Genomic DNA, 23,149 nt, shown 5'->3' on the forward strand with positions numbered 1-23,149 from the left:
GGTGAATTCTCACATCAGGAAAACAGACCAAGAACAAATAAAGAAACTTACGCTGCACCTCAAGCTTCTAGAAAAAGAACAGCAAGTCAGGCCCAAAGCTGAAAGAAAGCAGGAAATTAGAAAGATCAGAGAAGAAATTAACGCAGTGGAGACAAAGAAAACAGTACAAAGAATTAATGAATTGAAGAGCTGGTTCTTTAGGAGACACTTTATTCTCAAGTAACTCAAAGTTAGTTATTTGTTGGTAACTCAGTTATTTGTTGAGAAATCAAAATTTATGTCAGACCATCAGAAAAGGACTTTTAACTATTTCAAGGAAAAATAACAATATAGTATATTAAGGATGTTTATTTAAAGAAAAAGCTTTTGACAAAGTCTAGCACCTATTCATGGTAAAATTCTACAGAAAATTGGAATAGATATTCTTCATCTCAATCTACTAAAAGCAGTTTATGATGAACCAACAGCCAACAGAATACTAACTGGGCAAAAACTGAAAGCTTTCACTCTAAAATCAGGAATAAGGCAAGGATGTCCACAGTCTCCACTCTTATGCAACACAGCCCTGGAAATTGTAGGCAGAGCAATTAGACAAGAGAATCAAATTAAAGGAATAACGATAGGAAAGGTAGAAATTAAAGTATTATTTGTAGATGACATGATACTCTACATAGAAAACTACAAACACTTCACTGAAAACTGCTAGATTTAAAAGCACATTCAGTAGCATAGCTGGACAAAAAGTCAACACCCAAAAATCAATAGCTTTCCTGTACATGAATAACAAACTCATTGAGAGAAAAATCAGGGAAAGAACACCTTTCACAGTACCATCCAAAAAATGAAATACCTAGGAATCAATCTAACAAAGGATGTAAAAAACGTCTACATTGAAAGCTGCAGTACTCTGGAAAAGGAGATTGAAGCAGATATCAGAAAATGAAAAGATATCCCTTGCTCTTGGGTAGGAAGAAATAATATAGTGAAATAGTAATACTTCCAAAACTGTTATACAAATTTAATGCAATTCTGATCAAAATTTCAAAAACATATCTCACAGAACTAGAAAAAAAAAATCCTAAAATTCATTTTGGACCAGAAGAGATCTAGAATAACAAAAGCAATTCTGTCCAACAAATGTAGGGCAGGGAGAATCACCATCTATAACTTGAATTTACACTATAAAGTGACTGTGACAAACACAGCACAGTACTGGCAAAAGATCAGACCTAACGATCAATGGAACAGATAGAAGATGGAATAGAATCAATAGAATATAAGAAGCAAAAACAATTGTAGACATATTCAGCCACCTTATCTTTAACAAAGGTTTCAAACACATTCCCGGGAAGAAAGATAGCCTCTTTGATAAATGGTGTTGGAAAAACTGGCTGTGCACATGTGAATGATTAAAATTAGGCCCATATCTTTCACCATGCACTATACTAAAGTTTTTTTGAAATAGATCAAAGATTTGTCATTAATAGTTACTTTTTATTTATTCACATACTTTTACTTAATTTGGTCTTAATTACTACTTATATTCCAAATTCTTATTATGACACATTATACTAAATAATTAAGACTTTTCTTCTTTTTGATATAATTACTGAAAACACCCATCTTATTGCTCTGTTAAGCTTAGCACAGTTTTTGAGGGACTCTTTCATTTTTATTCCTTTCATAATTTTTTATGTTTCTTTTTTCGGTTTTCCTTCCACCACGATTTACGAGTGTGTGTGTGTGTGTGTGTGTGTGTGTGTGTGTGTGTGTGTTTGATTTACTATATCTGAGGATCTCCTAGGGATTTGTTTTTTATATTAAATTTATTGGTACAGTTAACTATACATAATTATCACGTTCATCACAGGAAACTTGTATGTATACATGCTATATCTTGATTCTTCTTTTCTTACGATTCCCCTCCTCTTCCTTCAACCCCTCTTCTGCACCTCCTTTGCAAAGCATTGTTTCCATTTTAACATACTTTCTCATTTTTCCTTTTCTCTTCCTTTCTTTCCTCCTCTTCCCCAGTTCCTCTTTCCTTTTCAATTATTTCTTCATATTTTACAATTTCTGTTTAACATTTGGGTCCCTAATTACTTGTTCAGTTTCTCAAACCAGAAAGACAATGCAACGCTCACACATGTGTGTCCAATTTATTTTCACTTAAAAGTATGGTCTCAATTTCCATCCATTTAGCTCAAGTTTATCCTTCTTTATGGCTGAGTAGCACTCCATTGTATTAACAACACATCTTTTTTATTCATTTATCAGTTGATGGGCATATGGGTTGTATCCAAGATTTAACTATTAAAAGCTATGCTCCTATACATGGGTATGCATATATTACTGTAGTTTGATGCTTTTAATTCTTTTGGGAAGATACCAGGTAAGGGAATAACTGGGTCAAATTGGACCTGTGTTCCTAGTTTTAAGAGGAATCCTCACACTGATTTCCACTGTGGCTTAACCGGTCAACACTCCCAACAAAAGAGATGTATTCCTTTTCCCCCACCAGAAATTTTTATTGGTTGATTTCTTATTAATAGCCATACTTTCTAGAGTGAGATAGAATCTCATAATTGTTTTAATTGGCATCTCTTGAATGATCTGTAATGTTGAACATTTTGTTCATGTATTTATTTGACATTTGTATTTCTTCTTCTGAGAGGTGTGTATTCATCTCAGATGCTTATGTTTCGACTGGGTCTTTTGATTTGGGGAGTCTGTTTTTTTTTTCATTTATTTATATGTTCTAGATATATGTCCTCGTGAAGAAGAAGAGAAGAAGAAAAATGAAGAAGGAGGAAGAGAAGGAGGAGAAAGAGGAGAAGGAAAAGGAGAAAGAGAATAAGAATGAGAATGAGAACGAGAACAAGAAGAACAAAGAGAAGAACAAAAAAAAGCAAGGACGAGAACAAGGACAAGTCAAGCCAAAGCTCATATGAGGGATGTAATTGTAAAGACTGAGAAGAAATCAATGCAATTAAGACTAAGAAAAAGACACAAAGAATTAATGAAACAAAGAATTGGTACTTTAAAAGATTAAGTAAAGTTGAAAAATCCTAACACAACCTTATCCAGGAAAGGAAGGAAAAGACTCTAATTCATGCAGTTAGGAACAAAAACAGTGAAATCACAATGGATCATGTGGAAATCCAGATCACTGATACCTACTTTAGGAACTTTGACGCTATTAAGATAGAAAACACAGAACAAATGGACAGATTCCTAGAAACATATAAATTGCCAAAGTTGAAACAAGAAGATGTAAAAATTCTAAATAACCCAGTATCAATCAGTGAAACTGACAGTGTAATCAAAAATTTACCAACGAAGTAAAACACAGGTCCTGTTGGGTTCACTCCTGAATTCTATAAGAAATTCAGAGAAGATCTAATCCTACTCTACTTCTCAAACTCTTTAATTAAATGCATTGTCAATCACAGTACCAGTGACTTTCCTCACATAACTGGAGAAAGCAAACCTAAAGTGCATATGGAACCAGAAGAGACCTAGAGTAGCAAGAACAATTCTGCATAGCAAAAGTAAGGCACAGGCATCACAATCCTAGACTACATGTTATACTACAAAGCTGCAGTGATGAAAAATAACATGATACTGGAAAAAAACAGAACAAACACAAACAAGAAAAAATTATACTCGTAGATCAGTGGGACAGAATAAAAGACATAGAAACATCTCCTCTCACACACAGCTATGGTGTTTTTGACAAAGGGGCCAAGTTTCTTCACTGGAGGAAAAATACCCTCTTCAAGAAATAGCGCTGGGAAATTTGCCTATCCACATGCCAATGATTGTACCTAGACCTATATCTCTCTCCACAACTAAACTAAAATCAAAATCTAAATATTAGTACAGAAACCCTTAATCCACTGGAAGACAAAATACATAAAATTCTTGCAGATATAAAGATAGGCTAAGACTTTCTGAACAAATCCCCAATTGCACAAGAAATAATACCAAGGATCCACAAATGGCATCACATCAAGTTAAAAAGACTCCTGCACAGCAAAAGAAACCGCTAACAGAGTGAAGAGACAACCTACAGAGCGTGAAAGAAGTTTTTCCAGTTACTCCTCAGAGGACTAACATGTAGAATGTACAAAGAACTCAAAAAATGAGAGTCCCCACATTTAAAACTCAGTCCAAAAATGGGCATCTGAAGTGAGTAAACATTTTCCATATGAAGAAATACAAACAGCAAATAAAAACATAAAATAATGTTCAACAACTCTGGCCATTTGAGAAGTGAAATTTAGAATAACATTGAGATTCCATTTCATTAGAGGGAAAAATGTTTATAATTAAAAATTCAACTAATAACAAATGCTGGTGAGCCTGTAGGGAGGAAAATTCCTTCTCCACTGTTGGTGGGACTGTAAACTAACACAATCATTATGAAAATCAATATGGACATTCCTCGAAAAATTAAAAGTAGAAATGTCATTTGATCCAATTATTTGTCTTCAATTATCTTCCTGAAAGACTTAAACACATACCACAGTGACGTATAAATACCAAGTTTGTGGCAGAGTAATTCATAATAGGTAAACCTTGGAAGCAGTCTATACATTCAAAAACAGATGAATGGATTGAAAAAAAATGTATTTATACACAATGGAGTACTACACTGCCATAAAAAGGATAAACTTGAATCATATGTAAGAAACTGGATACACATTTAGACCATAATGTTAAGTGAAGTAACTCAGACAGACATGCTTAAATATTGTGTGGTTTCTCTTACATGAAAAACAGGTACTAGAAAAATAAAAGGAGATGGGTAGAAGGAGGAAAAAGAAGGGAAATAAAAAGGACACACACACACACACACACACACACACACACATATATATATGACACCTATTAATTCCCTATAGTAAAAAAAAAAAACCTCTTTATCATTATCTTAACTGAAAAAAAGGAAAAAAGCATCAATAGATACAGAAAAAAATCTTCTGGCAAACTATAATAATCTTCTAAAATAATACCTCTATAATAATACCTCTACAAATCTTAGGTAGAAATTAGGTAGAAAATTAGAACAGTTGTTTTCAGGATAATGAAGGCCACCACACATGAAAAACCCATAGCAAATATCATAGTCATCTGCAAAAGGTAGAGAGTTTTTCAACTCTGATCAGGAATAGGGCAAAATGTCCCCTCTCTCTGCTTCTATTCAACAGAATACTGGATCCCCTTGCTAGAGAAGTTAGCCAAAATAAAGAAATAAGTGATCTTAAAACCAAAAAGCAGGATATGATATTGTCTTTTCTGTTCACAGAATACTTTTATATCTTAAAAACTTTAAAAATTCTGCCATAAAACAATTAGAACTAATGAATTTTGTGAAATTGCAGGATGCAAAATTCAACATGCCAAAATGAGTAGTTCCTAAACACTAACAAAAATTTGCCATAAAGTCATTTTTTAAGAAAACTAACCAATTTACACAATGCCAAATATTTAGGTTTTAGATTAAATTATAGATATGAAAAAATCTGTATTCTAAAATTATTAAAAATTAATGAAGACCAGTTAAGTAAATGGAACAACATCTTGTGTTCATGGACTGAGAGAATTAATATTGCTAAATGCCCGACCTACCCAAAATGACCTAGAAATTCAATTCAATATCTTTCAGAAATCCAAAATAACTTTGGCAGAAATTTAAAATTATTAAATTTACATAGAACAAACAAAAGCCTGAAATAGTCATAGCAAATCAGCAAAAATAACAGTGCAAGAGATAACACACTATGTGATTTCAAATACATTATAAAGCTATGTTAATCAAAACAGCATAGTACTGCCATTAATGTTAATATATCAGACAATTAAAGTGTAAGATATGAAATTCTAAAAGTACTGGAAGAAAATACATGTAATAGTGTTATGTGGGGCAAAGTCTACAATGATCCCCTCAGTGTTGGTCTGGGCAATCATTTCTTGCATGTGATCCCATAAATACGGATAAATATTCAATTATAGACAAATGGGATTAAATGAAACTGAAATACTCCTGAACATTGAAGGAAAAAATGATAAGAAGCAACACAGAATAGTGGGAAAGTATTTACAAAGCATTCACTTAATAAGGGACTTATATCCAAAATATATGAGGAATTAAACTCTGTGAAAAAAAAAATCCTTACACTGGGGAGACAATATAATGTAAGCTGAAAGAGTAAATAATATCCAAAATGCAGAACAGTATTGTAAAAGGGGAAGAACCTTCAAAAGAAAAGAGAAACTGGGATGGGGAATGGAGAAAAGAAGGAAAGGAAAAGCAAAAGAGAAACATGCAAATATATATATCCATATATAGATAGAGAGAGTTATATTATATATATTATACATATATTAGTTAAGACAGTTATACTTCTAATTTCTCTTAGTTCATTGAAAAGAAAGATTTGTACGGACAGTTAAATGCCTATATCTTTTACGCTGAGTAACTAATTTAAAGATAACTATATGCAGTGTATTAACCATTGTTACCGTCCTGTTATCTTGTTTTCAAATTTTGTTTTACTTATTCTCTCTTTAAAATTAAAAAAGAAAAATAAATCTAATTAAAGAATGGCTAAGGGCTTGCCTAGACATTTCATCCAATAAAAGGGACAAACGACAAAAAAAAAAAAAAAAAAAAGCAAAAATGCTCAACAAGTCTTCTCACTATGGAAGTGCAATCACTCTATTCCTGTTGGAAGGCTTAATCACAAATATAAAATACAACGCATTTTGATAAGGATGTGGATAAAAGACAAATTCTGTACACTACTGATGGAACTATATACCAGTACACCAATTTTGAAGACAATCAGGAGGTTTTACAAAAACTAAAAATAGAACCTGAACAAGGTTCTACAATCTCATTTCTGGGTATACACCGCAAGGATCTGACATAGGCATGCTGAAGAGGTAACAGCACTTCTGTGCTCACGGCACCATTGTTCACAACAGTCAAGATATACAACCAACCGAATTGCTCATCGGTTGATGTAGACCTGTATGTAGAACACGGAGCATGTGCCAACATTCACAGTGGAATACAAATTATTCGTGACAATCCTGGAAACAAAGAAATAAGTATTTTTGAATATATCAAATATTTTGTGTTTATCCTGATATTAATTTTGAAAACTTTAAAGTGTTGATGTTCTACAGAGGAAATGACCACCACATTGCTAAAGTGTACAGATAATTCCATTACTTGATATTTTGATAGTCATTTGTACATCATGCCCGGAAGTTTTGAAACACTGAAAATATATTTATGTTGATTTCAATACTGATTAATGAAACTAGTGTCCACTTCCTTATCTATACAATGAGGAATAAATTAAAGAACATGTATGGAATTTGAAGTGATTTTTTTTAAAAGAAAATAGTAAATGAGAAACAAACAAACAAATAAAAAAATAGAACAGTAGCAGCATACCAGTATCATGAACATAAACCAATCAAAGCCAGAACATTCAAAGTGATACAGGTTCTCAAGGCAAAATAATACAAATCAACAGTGGTTTTTACATTTCATATTGCTCTCCTCAACTACACTGAAGTGTAAATTATTTTTTACTCTCTCTTCATTTGAATCAAAAGAAAAAAAACTACTTGGTTCTCTTTTTCTTTCTAATTTGTTAAACAGTAATAGCATCTATTGTGGGGAAATTTTGATGACAAACATCTAAAATTCAGTTTTCCTCTAATTCTTTAAAATATAATTACTTAACTGCAGATCAGAGTCAGATTAATAAATTGTACTTAAAATATCTTATTTACCTTTTAATATCCTGACTCCAGCCTAAAATTGTATGAACAGTGCCAAAAAGACAGACTATCAACACCTATACATGCAGATACATATATATATATATCACATGCATATGGCTCAAAGAAAGTAATCAGTATTTATAGATGTTTGTCAGTGTATCAAATACAACAAAAGAAGTACAACTATAACTTCACCAGAAAAAATTATTAAATTTTGAAATATACTGTATTCCATTATGTGATTGGATAACATTATTTTTTTAAATTTTAAACCACATTTGTAGTTTGATATTCTTTGATACTTTGATATTTAACGTTTATACTTTGACCCAAGTTGTTGGGTGAAGCAAAATTAAACTTACAAAAATAATATTTCCTGGAAACTTTATGAGTAAGAAATCTGTGAAGAATCTAGGCTCAGAAATTCTCAATTTTGTCTTTTTAGCAATGGTCGGGAATATCAATATTCTGGGTACAAGCACCTATTTCCGCTATGTCAGTGTATAGTTAGAAAATTATAAACAATTGACAAGTCAGAAATAATTTTGTTTCAGTCGTCTCAACTTTACAGATAATACAGAAATTAATATATATATGTGTGTGTTTTATTAAAGGAAAAATTTATTTTGGTTGTATATATATTTAAGGGGAAGTTTTGCAGGCTTTAATATTTTATCATTTTTATTGATTGGTTATTTGGCAACAACTTGCAAATATCTTGACTTTGATTCAAGATTCAGGGGGAGCTGGGGATTTAGCTCAGCGGCACAGCTCCTGCCTGGCAAGCCGAGGTCGTGAGTTCGATTCCCGGTACTGGAAAAAAAAAAAAAAAAAAAAAAGATTCACGGAGTAAGTATAATGATTAACTTTGGTTGTCTACTTGACCGAATTGAGAAATACCTAGAAAACTGGTAAAGCACACTTCCGGGTATGATTAGGACGGTGCTCCCAGATGCAGGTGACATATGGGACAGAGACCTGAGTGGGCAATACCTGATCTGACTACGCAGGGCAGTGAGCCGTAGGTTGTGCGCCCAGATTTCGCCCAGCAGAGGTGAAAGCTGGCGCATGCCCATATGCCACTCCTCTGGAACGCCTGCATGTTTTGCCGCTGCTGCTGCCCTCCATATTGCAGATTCTTCAACCAGTGATTGCGGACTTCACCAGGGACTCTCTAGGGAGTTTCCCTGTCTTCTGCCTCGAACTGATACTGAATTATGGTTCTTTCTTGTTCTCAGTTTTCCAGGTTCTTGGGCTGAAGGTTCTGGTTTCCACAGCTCTCGAATGTACAGATGTCCACTGTGGGACATTTCTTACCTGTGATTGTCTAAACCAAACTAATATGTACCTTCTTATGATTATGTCTTCATCCTTTGATTCTGTTCCTTTAGGGAACCTTGACTAATACAACAAGAAATAGGGCATATTTGTTTAAAAAATATGCTTATTATACATTATCATGTCTCCAGTTTGTTTTGTAGCCTGATAGGTTTGGATAATATTTTCTTAAATATGGTTTTTTAAATTTCCTCCATTGTACAAATTTATGTTTTTAGTAAACAAATACGCTTTACAACTTGTCAAGAAACGGATATAATTTAAAGAATTTCCCAGATTTATTTGGCCATATAACCCTTGTACTACTACTATCATTATTGTTTTTCCTTATAATATTTTGTACAACAGATATTTAGGAAAGTACTTCGGAAAATGGTTCAAGGATTCCAAGGACTCTTGTGATTCTAAAATATCCAGCAAAGTTAATTGCTTCTGTCAAAATATGATGAAGATTTTATAATTGATTTTTGATTAGAAAATAACTTGTACTAAAATGCATCTCTTTAATTATTTATTTTTAGAATAACTGTATGATATAGTCATCTCATCATATAAAGTATAAGTAATTTGGAAGTTTTGAAAGCATTTGGTTAACAACAGGAAGTATTTAACTTAATTTCTAGGTTTCTAGCCAACTGGATCCTTTTAAACTAACGTTTTATTCTTTTATTTCCTATATGCACTACTTTCTTCTCAAAAATTTCCTCTCAATACTATAGTTGATTAGTGGATAAATTTTAAAACTTCAAACACATTGAATGAACAGGATTTTGTTTTCTGAGCCTTGCCTTTATTTACTAATTAAGAAATAAAGATTTTACTTTTTTATGGTATTATTAAAGTTTGAAAACCCTTCAACTTTTGTTTCTGATTATCTCACTTCAGAAGATGAGAAAAACAATGTAAGTAGCAATTCAGCACAGGTCAAGTAATACAGAACAATGTTTATTACTGCTTTCATTTGGAAATGAAGACTATAGCAAGTGTTCATTTTGGAATATCAGTGTGTTTGGGTAATTATATATATATATTAATTTTATACTTGGTAGAATTTCCTGATTATGAATAATTTTTCACATTTAAGATTTATAAATTTAATTTTAAAATTGCAAAGAAAATTAAATGAAACTATGCACTGGGCATTCTGGCACTGGGGAGGCTGAGGCAGGAGAATCACTGAGTTTGAGGCCAGCCTGTGCTACAGTGATTCTCCTGCCTCAGCCTCCCCAGTGATGGGATTAACAAGTGCTGGAGTTACACTTGCTTTTTGAGTATTCTTTGAGAATAAGTAAGCCAGTCTCTCTCTACTCCTGGTGAGGTAACAGTACTGAGAGATGTGAATGGTGGGGGAGGGTGCCACCATGCTGTGAAAGATTAGAGAACAGAGCTCTAGGAAGTCTGAGCATTGGCTTGAAAGACAGAGCAGCTGTGGTGTGCATGATGTACATAGCTCTGCATAAAATCAGCACAACTCAAACACTGCAAAAACAATTCCTGATAATGAGGGTTCAGGAGCAGAAAAGCACATTCCAACATCTGCCAGTAACATGACATTGTTAACATATTGTTGTCCTTCAGAGTTCTCAGTTCTAAGGAACATTTTTGTTGTTGTAGTTAGGTTAATTGTAGGAAGGCTTTATTGAGAAAGAAAGCTTCTGTCTGAGAAGGACACAAGGGGGTCTGGAAATAGGTTGTCCCCTGAGGAACATTATAATCAATACAAGTGTCTCCTCCTGGATCAAGTGAGGGAGAAGGAAAGTGAGGAATATGCTCAATCTTCTTTTTCTTTTCTATTTTATGCACAGGACCAAGTTCATGCCCTATGCAGATAAGTGAAAGCAGATTGAAATAAATCACTTCACCTATGCTTTACTCCATTACGTAATGAATGAGCCTTCTAGAATAATTTATTTATTCAGTTAAAGAACCTGTCATTTCTTGCAGAATAAGTTCATATATTTGTTTACTGTCAGTACTGCATGAATGTTTGATTGTTTGCTTGATATTTATGTTCTCATGTGCTTTTGTTTGAACAACAAATTCCATAAAACTTTTCTAGTTAGCTCTCTGGGTCTGGTATTTCCATAGTTTGTATTTTATTCTATGCTCCTGGGAGCTGATATTTACAAGGTCTATAGTGTGGATAGAATTTTTTTGTTTTGACAGAAAGACCCTGAAACAAAGGGTCCTCTTGTAGTAGCTATTAAAGGAGTTAAATACATAAAGTCATTTGTTTCTTTTTAAGAAGAAACAAATGTTTAGCAAAGCAGTAAATTTTTAAAGCATAATTTTAAACCTTTTTATGTTAAATTTAATTATGTAAAATGAAAGATAAGGAATAACATACATAAACATTAAGCTCATGTTAACATTACTGTAGCAAATTATGTATTCATAGCGTAGAAAACTTTTTAAATTGTTAAATTAATTTAAGTGATTTAACTGATTTTTGTTATTTAGACATTATTATTTAAATATATTTCCCCTTTTAGAAGTAGATATACTTTCCCTATTTCCTAGAAGAGATATTTTGCCTTTCTTTCTACCTGTAGAAGTCAATTCTTTAAACATTTACATAATTCTTATTGAAACATAGATTTTTTTGCTATAGCTTTTTCTCTAAAGATAAAAATAGGAAAATTAATACCAGGCTTGACTTTGCACTATTACTATTTCAGTATTTTTTCTTGTTGCATGATATCGTTTAAAATAAAACGTTACACCTAAAGCATCTGAAACATTGTCCTTATTGGGAGAAGAACTGAACAGATGTAAATGTACACGGAAAGTTCTATGGAAAGTCTGTTGTAGAGTAGTGGCCTGAGACTAATGACCAAAGCTTTAGGTAAAGACATTTACCTCAGGGGTTTCCTAGTAACATAAAAGCAATCAAAGCAAAATTATTGCTGTTTTAACATGAGAACTCACTTATGGAGATTGTCTGGGTTAAAAGGAAAAAACTGCATTAAATGAGAAACATTGTGGTAGAGAACAGTGACTGCATTCAGAATTTGATTTAATCCCATGCTTAATTTCATATGTTCACTTGAAAGGATCACACAGAGCCAAGTATACAAAATATCTTTTTTTTCTCACTAATTACTTAGACATGGTTTTCAAAGCAGAAGCTATTTTGCCCAGTAATTTCAATCAGAATGCTGGCAACTATTTCTTTGGGAATTTTCATCATCCTCTAATAGCTGAATATTTATAAAATAACTATGTTTCAATCAGAGAAAACCATTAAAAGCATTTTATGAAACTCTTCAACCTCAAATTTGCAATCTCAGTAAATAATTTAGATATAATAAATATTTGAATCAAGATGAGTATAGCTGTTCATTAGAAAAAACATAAAGTGATTTAACTCAACTGTGTTTGTCCTCAATGGTGACACAGATGATAAAGGTGATAATACAGGTAAGAAATCATGAATTTTTTTCTTGAAAATATCAATTAAATATTTTTTATAATAAGAAGGATAACTGAAATGCAATGCAAAGTCCCTAGGTTAAGGATTTCATGTTAAGGGCTTAAAAGAATTGGAGAAAATTATATACAAGAATAAAGGGGGACAGAGGAATCGAGGGAAAATTTAAATTTGTCTTTTTTTTAAATAAAAGAGTGACGGGGTAATTCTGGTTGTGTTATTTATAGAGGCATTTTTACTTACTAAAGAAACGTTAAAAAAGGATATCAAAATGTTTCAATAATACAGCACAATTTTAGGACAGAAATTCTATTCTCTTATCATCATGGAATAATGATGCACTCCCCTACCCACAGCTTTATCAGTGAAATTGCTGTTAATTTCTCTACATCTTCAGACAATCAACATTATATTTTATTCCATTACTTTGAAACTAAAATGGAAATATTAAGTGAACACACATACTGAAAGTGATGTTGGACACTAGTGAGATTCCAGACACAGCAAGCATCTTCCCTGTTGTTAGTTAATTAAAGAAAGTTAAAATATTGGATTGAATGAATATAAGTTGAAAGCAAGAGGGAAATAATCAGTTTTTCTAACTGAAGTTTCTCTTTATCATTTATTTAAATTTCATTACCTGATTTTATTAACAGATGAGTGAAGCCTCACAGGTTTAATGTATTTTTTGACTCTAGCATATAGTGATGTTATGTGTTAAAATTCTTTTAAAAACCACAATTTTCTTATCCAATCCTCAGTGGATGGACATTTGGGTTGCTTCCACAATTTAGCAATTACAAATTGTTCTGCTATGAACAGAGGTGCTCATATATCGCTGTGATATGATGTTGTGGTACTTTTATATAATGGAATATTACTCAGCTATAAAGAAAGATAAACTCGAGGCTTTTATAGGTAAATGGTCACAACTAGAGACCATACTCATAAATGAAATAAATCAGCCCTGCGTGTACAAGCACCTCATTGTCTCACTAGTGTAAAACCTGAAAGAGTTAATTTAAACTCGGAGGTATGATAGACATTGTGAAATGATAGGAAAACACTCAAGGGGAAAGGGCAACTGGGATGTGGGAAAAGAGAAGGGAAAGAAGAAATTTTGTATGTATGTATATATAGGATAGTTAACATAGTTGTTCTACTGTCTTCTATTTCTTTGCTGAAAGAAGCTGTCAGTGAGTCCTTGATTGATCAATATTGCATGTCTCTACCTGTTTTCATGAGAAACCACTTTGAAGATATCAGTATGTAACACAACAAGCATTGTTAATTTCCTACCACTTTGTTTGTAACTCTGTGTTGTCTGTACTGTTCTTTTGCTATTTTCTGGAAGGTTGTCTGTCTGTTGATGTTTTCCTCCTTTTATTTTTAAAATAAAAAGAATTTTTTTTAATATAAAAAAGTGCTGTTTCATGAACGTCCATATGAAAAGTGGAAACTGTAGCTCATCGCAAGGCACACAAGCTAATCAAGTGGTTTCTCTGTGCCAAGTATCGGCCAATTGTTTGCACACCATATTGTAATGTAGTCACAGGGACCCTGCCAGAGGACCTGTTCACATCTTGGGAAAAATAACAGCTGATGCTTTCCTCTGGGTTAAAGAAAAAATTTTTGAAAATACATTTCTTATTATTTAAGAGTTTCTGTTTTTTTATAACTAGTGTATGTGTATGCACATTTTATAGGTGATCATACATATAGACATTACTGACTATAAGTACATTTAATTATTTACTTTTTAGAGAGACGGGTTATATTTTAAAGAATGAGATAAGTATTTCTCCTCACAAAGAGAGATTTGAAATGGTTATTTTGCTATTTCCCCCTCTGCTTTCTTTCTTCAGTCTTAATGTTTATTAGTAAATGTTAGCAGTACCTAGTCATTGCATTCGTTGTGCTCATAACATATCCTAATTCCTTTTTCATCCCCTCTTTCTTCCCCCTCTCCTCCATTTCTAAGTTCCCTTTCCATTTGTGAAATACACACCTTCCTATTTCTTATTCTCTTTTATTTTGCTCTTTATTTATATTTTGGGTTTCTCATGCAAGAGAAATTATGCAATGCTTGAGTGTCTGATTTTTTTCCACTTAATGTATGGACTCAAGGTTCATTCATTTACCTACAAATGACTGACATTTATCCTTCTTTTTGGGAGACTATTACCCCAGACAATGTTAAATCATGTTCAGATATTACCACCAGCTTTCTATTGAAGCTGCTTCCTTTTATATTTCAAATGTATGACCATTCAGGATGCATGGCTGCTTTTTTATACTCAAGTGAGTGCTTTTCACAGTCCTCACAGTAATCATGAGGACTCCTTGGGGATTGTTAAAAGTAAGGAGGTGATCTTATCTCTTCTATTTAACTCCCTGAAGGAAAGGATGGGTGATAGTGATAACACTAGGCATTCTTCAGCATCATTCAAGGCACTGAGGATCATGTTTCCTCACCGTTATTATTTAATGGCAAACACACACAATTGTTGCACAAAACACATCATAACTGATTCATAAGCCTTAGAGCACTGCTACAAATAATTGAGAAAATAAACTTTAAAACAGGAGCTTTATTTTGGCTCGTGGCGTCAAAGGTTTCAATCCATGGTCAGCTGGTTCCACTATTTTGAGATCAGTAGAGGAAAGCAAACGTTATAGTAGAAAGGTGTGGCAGAGGAAAACCCCTCAATCCCTGGCAGCCAAGGAGAGGGAGCAAAAAAGCCTCAGAAGAAGGGACGAGAAAGAAGATGCTGTGCTCTAAGACCACTGTCTCCAACATTTTTGGCAGCAGGGACTGACTTCATGGAAGACAGTTATTCTATGAACTGTGTGGGGTGGTTTCTCTCATAAGAACGCCTCGCATACATGCTTCACATTAGGAATAGTGCTTCTGCAGCGCTCCGGCAGTAATGTTGCCAGTGCAGAAAGCACCTCAATACAGATGAAGCTTCCCTCACTTCCTCCTGCTCACCTCCTCCATGCAGCCCAGTTCCTAGTGGAGTTTGGGGTTCCTGCCATTGGGCACATTCCTGACGCTCCCTCCTTTCAACTAGAAGAAGCGCATTCAGCACCCTCATGATGCATTCCGTTCCCAGAGCCCTCACGCCTGAATACACAAGCCTTTTGAAGGACATCTTAGATCCAAAGCATGACATGAGGACTTGGCAATGGTGGCAGGGAAGAATGTAGTGAAAGTGTTCCACTGTCCATTACTTGGAACACAATATTAAAGTGTAAGTTTCATTATATTCAAGAAACAAGACTGATTATGACACAGGAAGTATTTTGATAAACTTATACGTTCAGGAATATTTTACTGTTCACACAGGCAGTTTTGAATATTCCCATTCACTGCCCAAGGTAAGTAAAGTCACACCATGTGTTATGTCCGGGGTGACAAGTTAGGATGAAGTGGAGATGAAGCAATGATTTTACTCTTTTTTTACTACAAGAATGACAACAAAGTGTAACATTTGTAAAATGAAGAAGAAATGAGAGGAAAATAAAAGAAAAACCATATACATATTCTTTTATGAAGTTTGAAACCAGTATAAGATATTTTCAAAGAGAACTCCAAACTAGCCTATTTAAGAATGTTTTTATTGTTTAAAAATAATATAAAAGAATATGAAAGCAAGTTTCATTTAATTCTATAAATACAAAAATTCTCTTTTTTATGTCATACCTGAAATAAGGGCTTAATGGAGTTTCAGTTTCAGGTGAGTGGAAAATGCACTACCCGTTCTGCCATTCTACGTGTAGTATTCATCTTGCCCAATTCCACAAGATGGGAATAGGTAACAAGACAGAGCAACTGTCCTCCTCTATGGCCACTCCCTGTGTACTGCCCCTCCTCTTCAGTAGCATCATTCATATGAAAGGACTTTGAAAATATTTGATGAAAATTTGAATGAATATTTCATATACTTATAATTGAACTTTTGAAGTCTAATTGCTACAAAGTATGTCTACTTGAATTTGATCATGTAATTAGATTACTTTAGCTCCAATTATAGGGGGAAATGTGTGTGATTTTAATTATCAAAATGCAAGTTATATGTAATAGTAATATTTAAAATGAATAGAAGAGAGATTAAGTAATATCTATTATAATGTATGTTTGTAATAAACTTAAAGTAAATGCTGCTTAAAGTTATGAGACAAAATTTGCAATTAGCTAAAAAAGCTTTTAAAGTTATTTCCAGGAAATTAAAATTTGAAGGCAGAGAAATTTTTTACATGCATCCTTTTGGAACACTAACAAAAGATACTTCGCTGTAAATTAGGGTATGAATGTTCAATCTGATTTTTAAAGATCTAATTCATTAATCTACATATATAAATTAGGATAAGCTCTTAACGTTAACTTTGAGTTAAAATTTTGATATGAAAAATACTATTTCACTTAATTATAAATTGGGAGAAGAAATTATTTTAGATGAAGTCAGCTATAGTACTGTCGAAGTATGTGAGAAATTTATAGGAATTCATCATCATAATAAAAAGCTTTAATAATGGTGCAAAGTCCTCAACTTGCACCTAACACTTTCAAGACCATATGTTTCAAAGCCTAGTCAGAAGTCTTTAAATTCTGATACTAAGAAAAATGGGTAATTTAAGAAATAAATACTCTTCAGAAGATGAAAGCAGTTTAAAATGTCCCTTTATGTTTATTCTTTTTTTTTTTCCCATGAACAGGCTCTTTGCTTACTTCAAAGGAAGACTTAACGATTACACAAACCCAGCTGGAAACAGGTTAATATTTTGTTCTGTCCCTTCATCCTTGAATTCTTTAATTTTTTTAGTCTCCTTCTATTTATAACAACTGAGGAGGAGAAGGTCCACATGGCTCTTTTGTAGAAAAACACTCTGATAAATATTTCTGTAATTTCTACCTGTGGCACAGCATCATGGCCTGTGCATTCCACAAACATATGGTCTCTATTTGAAAAGACGCCTGGACTTTGTCAATGGAAAGACTATGCTATATTAAGGAATTAATGACTAATGAATAAAAGCAGCATTCATCTGAAGTAAATTAGAAATTTCTTTCTCCCATATGGAGCCAATGTTTTAACTCATTACTGAGTTAAATAAATATTGTATGATTGCTACAATAAAACATATGCTAAAACACATTGTGAAATATAATGAAAAAATTAACATTTCAGGTATTTTTATTTTCATGATTTATGTACTCTTAAATACTACTCATATTTCTCCCAGAATAGACCTTTACGTCAGTGACTCACACTGTGGTTTTCCATGCTCGAAACTGATGTTAACTGCATGCAATAAATTGGTAGCCATATACCCTCTTTAATCATCAATCTTAATTATATTTCTAATTTTACATGAGGTTTTTTTCTCATTATACTCATATTTTCTGTATATTTGTTCTATTGTGCCTGTGATTCAGTAGTTAAATCATTATATATAGATATAAATTGTCTTTAAGTAGATAATCATGTGTGACTTTGATGAGATATAATTAAAACTAATCATCACTAGCACTCTTATTACGCTGCTGTATTATATGGTAATTTTTGAACCTTAGAAGAGAAACTTTGGAAGCATTGCATAAAGCGAAAATCAAAAAGAACATTAACAAAATTACCTTTTAAGTATGTATACACAGTGTGTACACATATATTTATTCGTGATACCTACCCAAAATTAATAAAAAAATAAGCTAGAATGACTAGAGATCTCTTCAAAATAGTAGTCATTTTGAATGTTATCCTTTATATATTCTAAATAAAATACTGCAATGACAATAGAAAAGCTTAAAGTAAATATTCTTATCTGCAAACTTTCAAATTTGAGAATGCCTAGAGAATTAATTAACTTACTATTATAAGAGAAAAAATAAAGTAATCATAGTCTCAAAGGAAAAATTCAGTTGCAATGGAAAAGTCGATAAAAATTCAATTTCAGTGTGTGAAAATAAAGAAAGTAAGGAAAGGTTGCAGAGGTAAATAAGTATAGTCAGAAATGGGTAGCACAGGTAAAACCACACTAAATAATAAAATAATTCAGATAGAATCAAATCTTATCAGGAGTCTGAGAACAGTATTTTGAAGAGAAGACCCTTCTCCACTTTTTGGATTGCTGATCCAATCAAAGAAACAGTAAAAACAAATGAAGTGTTTTGAGACTGTGATGTACATCTATACAAAGGACCTTGAAGGTAGATGCAATGATATTTGTTGATTGTTACATATGGTCCTCACCAGAAAGGTTAAAAGAAGAGCAAAGGGACCAAATGCATAGTGTAATTTTCAGTTTGGCAACTTGAGAATCTTGAAGATTCAAGACTGTAACAAGTAGCAACTCTTTGCAAATGAGGGAGAGAAATGAAGAAATCAGTGAGAGGTTGAGTGTGATAAGTGTGAAGTACCTAAGGGGGATCATGTCACATTAACTCTTGTTTACATATCTGGAATTCAAAGGTGAAGCCTAACCAGATTTAAAATTATTAAAATGTTGCCAAATAGGGAATATTGTGGTTTAGATCTAACACCGCCCTCAAACCTTCGTGTGTTCAGACATGGTGATTTTGATAAGTGATTGGCTCATGGAGCACTATACTAAATAGTACAGTAGTGCCTTTCTAACCGACATGCCTTTAGAAGACAGAGACTTTTCAGAGGAGGTGGGTTCCTGAGGGCCTGACCTGGCAGTGTACATCTCCCTCCCTGACTCATCTCTTCTCTGTTTACTTCCTGGCTGTAATGGCATGAACAGCTTTCTTCTTTTACACCCTTTCACCTTGCCTTTCTCACACTGGAGCCTGCCAAATATGGACAGAATTATCTAAAATTGGTAAGGTGAAACAAGCCTCTCTTTCTTTAAACTGTGGATGTTGGCTATTTTGTCACAGTAGTTAGTAAATAAAGAAGACAGATTTTAGTATGGAAAGTGGGGTCCTTATTATGATTACACTTCACTTTGTGGTTCAGAAACCTTTCCAACTGGCTTGTGGGAGGTCTTTGGAAATATTTTGAAATGCCAGGTAAGAAACAATAGAGTAATAATAAGCAGAATAAGTAAAGATATATGGGAGTTTTTGGTCGGACCTTATGGAATTGTGCAGAGTGAAGACCAGGCTCAGGAGGTTTCAGCTGGGAACAAAAATTCCACTGACATTTGGCACTAGAAGCCATGGTCTATGGGGGTCTGGCTACTGCTGACTATAGCAACAAAACTTGGCATCATCAACTCAGTGCTGATTTTATGGGCATGTAAAATGCAAGAGTTATGAATTCAGGGAAGCTTCCACTGAGATTTCAGAAGGCCTGGAAGGCCGATCAGAGTGCCATTGATAGTGCAGTGCATAAAGCTGCCAAAGTGAACCCAAAAGTACAAAAAAAATCTCAGGAAGTTGAAAAAGGCAGAAACAGGGATCATCTGCTGAAAAAAAATGCACAGGGAGTGAGAAGAACCACTGTAAGAGAGATGCCACTAGAACTGCATCCAGCAATGCCATAGTGGGAGGGGCCTATCAAGCCCTTTAGACCTCATATCTCACCATAACTTGTTCAGGTGCTGGGTATAGGGCTACAGACTCCAATATTTGCCCTGATGAGTTTTGATGTGTTGATCACATTCCTTTCTATTTCCCTAGTTTTCTCTTTTGGAATAGAAACATTAATTGTGTGTCATTGTATGTTGGAGGCATTTAAATTTATTTTTGATTTTTATAGGGTCTCACATCTAATAATTTGTCTTGACTCTCATCTGAGACTTTAGACTTGAACTTTTCAGCCATGCTGGAACTGTCAAGACTGTGACAACTCTTCTACATGGAGTAAATGCATTCTGTGTAAGAGGGACATGAGCATTTGGGGAGCCAGGGGCAGAATGTCTTGGGGTAGATCTAGAATGTCCTCCAACAGCCTAGTGTGTTCAGAAGTGAGGCTTTTAGAACATGGCTGGATCACAGAGGCCCTATTCCTACCAGTGAGTTCACCCTTAGATATGTTCACAGTTTACATGCCACTAGAAAGTGAGGGCTGATCAGGGGAGTAGATCACCAGAGGGGGTCACTGGAATAGGTCACTGGTGTGTGACCTGCAAGAGTATATAACCCCCTGTGGCTCCTCTGTTCTTTCTCTACTTCCTGGCCATAAATGTTACAGCTCCATATAAGTAAATTGTTGGAAGAAGATGGGATTAAATAAAATAATTATTCTTAAAAAACCTAAGAAATATTTGAAAGATGTTTCAATTTGGAGCAAAATATTGAAAGACTTTCTACATAAAGAATTGAGAAACTTAACATAATTAAAACACATTATCAGCAGTGCATGGTGGCCCACAGCTATAATCCCAGCACTTGGGAGGCTGAGGCAGAAGGATCCTTGTGAGATCAAGGCCAGCCTGGGCTACAAAGTGAGCTCAAGGACAGCCTAAAAACAAAAAAAAAAAAAAAAAAAAAAAAAAGGCACCCAAAACACATTGTCACTGTTCCCTAAATTCATGTGTGATTACTATGGTATACTATGGACTAAACAACAAAATATCAGCAATATTTTCTTTACTATAAACCTTAATGTGGCTATGTATAAGTACACTTATAATAATAACAAGTTATTTTTACTTGAATGTGGTGCTATATACATGAGGTTTTTAAAACACAACGTTCATAGCACCTCATTATAATGATCTACTCTCTTGTAAATATTTTGAAAATGTTGCCAAATATGAAAATTATCTAATCATCGTAAAATAACTTTCCTTTATTGGAAAACTATTTTTTCATTCTAATTGTTTATCATCAATTAATGCACAAAGTGTTTTAGTGGAAGAGAAAATGGAATGGAATTGTTCATTTTGAAGTCGTGCGTGTGCGCACACATGCAAGTGACTGCGTGTGATTATGCAGAAGATAACTGATTTTCCTGATAGTATTACAGCAGCTGCACTCTTTTCAGACTGCTTCCTTTTCCATGAATACAAAAGTAGCATTTAACTCATCACTGTACTCAAGGGCTTATTTTATAAACAATATAAAAACAGCTGGGAAAATGATTTTGTTATTTTTTGCATGGTAAGGTAATTAAAATTTTCTAGATTAGAGATATTTGAGTATTTTTTATGTCTCTGATGATAGTTCTTACTAATGATATTAGTGCAATGATTTTCCAATTTCAAACGTTAAGTATTTTTGTGTGGTTAGTTGTTCTGTTGAGTCATATAGATAAATTCAGTATGCAACTAAGGCCATGAACAATTTCAGGAAATTTTGCTTTTGTAAGTCAAGCTGTGGAGCACATTGATAGAGTCCTCTATTTTTTCTTTCTTTTTTTTTTTTACATTTTTTCTTCTACTCTTTTTTCTTTTTCTTGTTTTGTAAAAGTAGTACAAGAGAAATAGAAAAGAGTAGTGTTGTAGTCAGGGTTTATAAGGGAAACTGTTTAATATAGGACACATACTTTGTAGGATTATTTTATAATAGTCACCCAAAGAGCCAAATACAAAAGAGTGCAGAAAATCTGTCCACACACTAAATACCCAAAGAAACCAGCTGAGGGCCTGGATCCCACACCAGTGTCCTATATGAGTGCCACTAAAGACCTAGAGTCCATGACAATGCACCCCATGAGTCCAAGAGGAAGCCAAGATCCCATGACAATGTGACACATAAGCCTGTTTCAAAGATCTGTCCTGGGAAGGCCCAAAGGTCAGTGTTGGAAGCTAGGAAGTCCATGCCAGCAGGATGAAGGATCTGTACTAGCAGGCTGCGGGATCTGCACTGGAGCCAGGAACTGATACTCAAAGTAAGGACCAGAGCTCCCCTGAAAAGAACCACAGTTATTCTCAATAACAAGGTCCCAAGCTCCTCCAATGATGAGAACAGCTGAGTTCATATCAGGAAAGCCAGCATGGCAAGCTTCTCCAGGACAGTGAACAACGTAACATCTTCCCCAGAAAGGAAAACAGCCTGGATGAAATATAAAAGAAAATAAGGAAGTGTGCTCAATTTGAAGGGTTCCAATCTTTCTGAATGGTTGCGTCTTCCTGGACATCACCTTCAACCGTGGGACTCCAGGTTTGCAGTTTCTTCAGTCATCCAAAACTGACATGTTTTGGTAACTCTCTAGTGATCTTCCAGGCCTTTGAGTTGGACTATGCTATGTCCTTGTCCCTTCTTGTTCTGTGGTTTTTATCTTCTAGAACTGAGCAGCTACTGGATCTTCTGCCTATCCAGTGGGCAAGCAGCCAATGGGACTCCTACCTCTGTTCCTTGTGGATTCTCTCACCTCTGGTCCTGGAAGGCTGCCAAATAAATCCCCTGCATCATTAGACAGATGTTTTCCATGGATTCTGTTCCTCCTGCCAACCTTCACTAATAAAAGTCTGGGTTCCAATAGTGGTTCTAATGACAGAACAGCAAAGATGAGTTTCTCTACTCAGGTTAGTGGTTTCCGGAGCCGTTTACTGTCTTAGTTACTTTCTCATTGCCGGTACACAATACACAACACCCCCAAATAATGGGAAAGGGTTTATTTTGGCTGACAGCTTGTACAGCTTTCAGTCTATAAGCAGCTG

This window comes from Chinchilla lanigera, unplaced genomic scaffold, assembly GCF_000276665.1.
Source record: "Chinchilla lanigera isolate Chin_1 unplaced genomic scaffold, ChiLan1.0 scaffold00027, whole genome shotgun sequence".
NCBI lineage: Eukaryota > Metazoa > Chordata > Mammalia > Rodentia > Chinchillidae > Chinchilla > Chinchilla lanigera.